Raw genomic sequence first — 4,514 nt, 5'->3', positions numbered from 1 at the left:
AGCATTGGTGTCATCATCCAGTTATTGAAATATTAGGAAATATCAGGAAATGTAGCCCAGTAGTAGAGCTTGTTTGCCTAGTATATGCCAGTTTCTGGCTTTAATCCCCAATACTGCAAAAGAAAAAAGTTAAAAAAGGAAGTTGAAAATAAAGTGCTACTTTTAAAACATTGTATATTATAATGTTTTTAATGGAAAGAAAAAAACTAAACTAAATACACCCCAGTCCAGTACCCATAAATACTCTTTTATTCTTGAATCATATTAATGAAAAAAAAGCAACTACAAACAGTTTCATTAGAGCAAAAGCAGTAACTTTGATTGTCCTAACCTCAGAATGCATGAATGATTTTGGAATCAAGAATATAGATGGCTAAAATGAATATATACCAGTGATTTTTATTAGTGTGATTTAATTATACAATAAGAGGGGCTCCATTATAGAAGTTTCTTATGTGTACCTAATACACTTTGTAATATTCACTTATCATAATACCTATTCTTATAATCTACCCTTCTTTCCTATTGTTCCTTCAACATCCTAGCCAAGACTGTGATTGTATGTATATATACTATATTGCAAAAACTAGTAACAAACTATAGAAATGATCCATGAAAGTATAGTCTTAACCCAATGTCTTATCCTTCTTTGTATCTGTGTATCTTGCTCTGTCAGTTTGCATAGCTTGCTCACATGGACAGGGTGAACCCTCCCACTTTTGACATGATTTCCTTTGTGTTATTTTTTTCTAATTTATGAACACAAATTTGAAAATTTTATGCTTATATTGTATAATTCAAGCTACAGTAGTCACATTTACTTCTATGCAATTTTCTGATATGTCTATATCTAAAGCCTGAAATACTGTACAAAATATTTGTCTTTATTTTGCTATCTGACCCTCTAAACCAACAAACAAGGAAGATTATAAGTACACATTCTATTTCTGAGCAATTGCTAACACATGCCTTTGGCTTTTCTTTTGTTTTACCCAAGATCTTCAGGAAACATTGATTCCCATATTATACAATGCAATTGCAAAGTTCTTAGCAGAAACTTTAGACATTGTTATATCTGCATACTTATATACAAAACTCCCAATTTTACCAATTCCAGTGGTGCATTTGCAAACTATTTGGTATTCAATCTTTGTAAAAGGCAACACAAAATCTAAATGAACAGAAAAGGAGAAAGTAAATAATGCCAAAACTGATATTCCTATTGCTCAGAACATGTCGATTATTGCAGTGTAGAAAATTTGCAATACTCTACACTGACATAAAAATGAGCATTGTATACAAGTGAATGTCAAAGAATTCATAGTTGTTTGATGATATAAATATGAACAAGACAACCTTTGATTAACAATGCATGGCATAAAACTGAGAATAATTACATAACTCAAGAATTAAAAGGGAAAACAAAACACAGTTCTACAGAACTATCAGAATATTCTGTTAGATCCTTTGTGGGTCTAAGTGAAGTCTCATGAATAAAGTTGGCAACCGTCCCTTTAGCTTGGGGCCTGTGTAAGAAATGATGTGACACCCAAGAGAATGTCAGATGGACCATTAAGTAGGACAATTAAGCTACTAATGGTAGAATGGTACCCAAACCCTTACACTACCAAGCAGGCTACAGTGGCTACGCAATCTGTGTAGCAAACACATTTCAAAGGGACTTTCCAGAAAGGCAACATGAGACTGAAAGATATTGCATGGAAAATCAAGAACCAAGTTTTCAGTTCTGGCTCTGTTTCAAGCCCTTGTGTAGTTCTTGGCAAGTTGCACAACTTTCCCCTACATCACTTTCCTTGTCTGGAAAAAGGAAGATGCTGATAAGAACAAGAAAGACGAGGCTTTTCTGGTGTGCTGACTGACTTAAGCAAATGGGTACAAAATGAATATGCTGGTGTCACTGTTGCCACGCCCATCTAGATGAATTTTAATTGTACGCCTCTGCCTGTGGGAAGTATTCTGCTAATTGTTTTTGATATTGCAGATACTCAAGCAAGCTTTAAAGGTCAGCACTTCTCCAAGCATTCTCTAAGAACATCTAAGTGAGTTGGAAATTATGGAAGGTGTGCATTTTCCTGTGCTGTTGGGTCTTAAAATAAGAAAAAGTCTCTCTGTTTCCCCTGTGCTTACTGCATCTGTTTGCACACTGTGGTGACCTACTGAAGAACTGGGTTAGGGATCAGAAATCTCCAACTACCTGAACTCTATCCCAACAAGAAAGAGCAGCAGCCTGTGTTTGTTCTCCTACATTTCCAGATAGAAAAGACTGTGTGTTTTTTAAAAGTGACGAGTTGTGGTGGGGCCCCTGCTTTAATAGGGTCCTCAGTGACTCTGGTGTCAAACAGTAGCCTTGAATACCACTCTTGGGAGAAGAAAGAGCTGATGGGTCAATGCCCAGTCATGTCCAGGGTAATATGTCAGCTCATAATTCTTTAGAATCTCCTGCCAGTAACAGCTGCAGCTTGCAAACCTCTGAACCCTGAGCTTATTCTGCCTTCTATTTTGTCCTTATGTGAAAAATTGTAACTTGAGCTACTCACCCTGAGCCTCCAAAGGAGCCCATTTAACAAGAGGGGCCTGGGCCTGCCAGGTATCTGAGAAGAAATGAAATGTATCAACAGCCGGTGCTATTTCATCTTAACGCATCTCGGGCTGGCCTCTTTGCAGCCTCTCTTGCTCTGCCCCTGGCATTGGGTGTGCTGTCTGTCCCCATTAGCTTGTCATTAGTGCCATTAATGAAAATCCGGTTTTACGTGCTGAAAAGTGATCCGGAGCAGTCTTGAGGAAATGCTATAAAGGTTGCTCCTGCTGTTTGCAGGAGCCTTTGGCACACCTGCAGACTTGATGGGGCTTTAAAAGGTCTCTCTTCCTGCGTGGAAGGGCGTGCACCAAGTGTAAGCAGTACAATAAATACTCCTAATAGTTGCATTCTGGGGTCGTGAAAGCCTTCCTCAGCATCCCAGGAAAGCCAATGCACTCTGGTGAAGAAGTGAAATGTTAAAGTTTTGTAGTTTGAGAAAACTGGTCATTAAGCCAAAGTTCAGGAATGCTTAGCCAGGCCCAAGCGTCATGAACAGTCTTCTTTTCATCATGAGAAATTAAATTAAAGACGTTAATTTAAAATAACTGTCTGATTACTGATGAAGTGTAAATTAAGTAATCTATTTCACGCTATGCAATGTCAAGGAAAGAAGATGCCAAAGTGAACTTTATTAGTAATTCAAACTCTATATAGATTTACTGAAATTAGAAACATAAGAACGAAAAAGAGAAACTAATTTACAAAAAAAATGATACTCTTGGGTGGAAATAGAGAATTATAGGAAAGGAGAGATTTCTTAGGTATTTCTACTTACCTTTATTTTCTATGTGAGCTATCCCATCTCTACTCCCCACCCCAACTACTGTGCTAGAAAGTCTTCCGACAAACTGGTTGTGTTATTTTGGGAGATTGTAGAAAATTGAGGATATGGGGATGAATAGAAAAAGTAGGGTAGACCATTGTGGATCTTTCAACTCTGCCTCTCCCTATCTCCCTCTGTGGCTACCTACATGAGCTCAGAAACAGCCACTTGTAACAATGCCTCAGAAATCATGAACCCAAATAACTTATTTCTTTCTATCAGTTTGGTCAGATAACGTGTCATATTAATGGGAAGAAGAACACAAAGCCACACAAGTTGGTAGACCAATCTCTCTGTAAAAGGTATTTGCTTTAAGACTGTGATTATGTTTGCTGAGAGAAGGAGAATTGGTATTCAATAGAGATGAGCTGCCTAATTGATTATGTAGTGCCAAGTGGTCATTTATGAAATCATCTGTATATAAACAACATCAAATGGACTCAACATGTTGTATTTATATGTGTATATGTATATTGCTACGTATATGTATGTATATGCAACATTAATAATAAAAATTTAAAAGGCCATGAATTCAAGAGATAGTAAGGGGAGACATAGGAAGGGGTGGAAGGTAAGGATACAAGGGAAATGATATAATTATGTTTCACACTAATTTTTTTAAAAATACTGTGCCTATGACACTGAAGAGAAAATAGAGCATATATATGAGGGAGTCATTAAAGAAAATTAAACTCTTGGAAATAAGTATGAAGAGCCTAGTGCTGGGTTACTGCAATGTGTTATTATGGGTGAATGGAATGCCTGAGACAGGAAACTAGAAAGCAAAATTGACCAGCTAAATGAAGAAGGATGAAAAGGTGAAAAGATGCTTGATGTAAACTCTGAAGACCTGCATCCTGACTTGAGTCATTAGTGCCATTCAGTGTCTGTTCCCCTCTTAGATCTCCCTGAGTCACTCACTAGTCATGTTCCATGGTAAGTCTTTTTAACATCTAAATTCCATTTCTGTTCATTTCAATTTCTAGCTAGAGTAGATTGTTAGGGTTTTAAAAGTATTAAGCTACAATGAGTACACTGCTTTAATTGGATCATCTGTTGTCCCTGTGTCAAGAAATAGTCATTAATCCATAA

The 4,514-nt window shown here is 37.0% G+C and overlaps 1 pseudogene, besides 1 other annotated feature; it reads right to left on the bottom strand.

Annotated features, from left to right (window-relative positions):
- Positions 1-515: 515 nt before the first annotated feature.
- Positions 516-628, bottom strand: Gm52596 (annotated as a pseudogene).
- Positions 1,640-4,151: an enhancer, noted in NCBI's record as "VISTA enhancer mm671". NCBI's record gives its function as "enhancer in: limb[3/4]" and the evidence as "EXISTENCE:transgenic organism evidence [ECO:0001131][PMID:17130149]".

The sequence above is a fragment of the Mus musculus genome, chromosome 2 (assembly GCF_000001635.26).
Source record: "Mus musculus strain C57BL/6J chromosome 2, GRCm38.p6 C57BL/6J".
NCBI classification, from domain to species: domain Eukaryota; kingdom Metazoa; phylum Chordata; class Mammalia; order Rodentia; family Muridae; genus Mus; species Mus musculus.
Note: the sequence above shows the minus strand (reverse complement) of the source record. Positions and strands in the feature narration are given on the sequence as shown.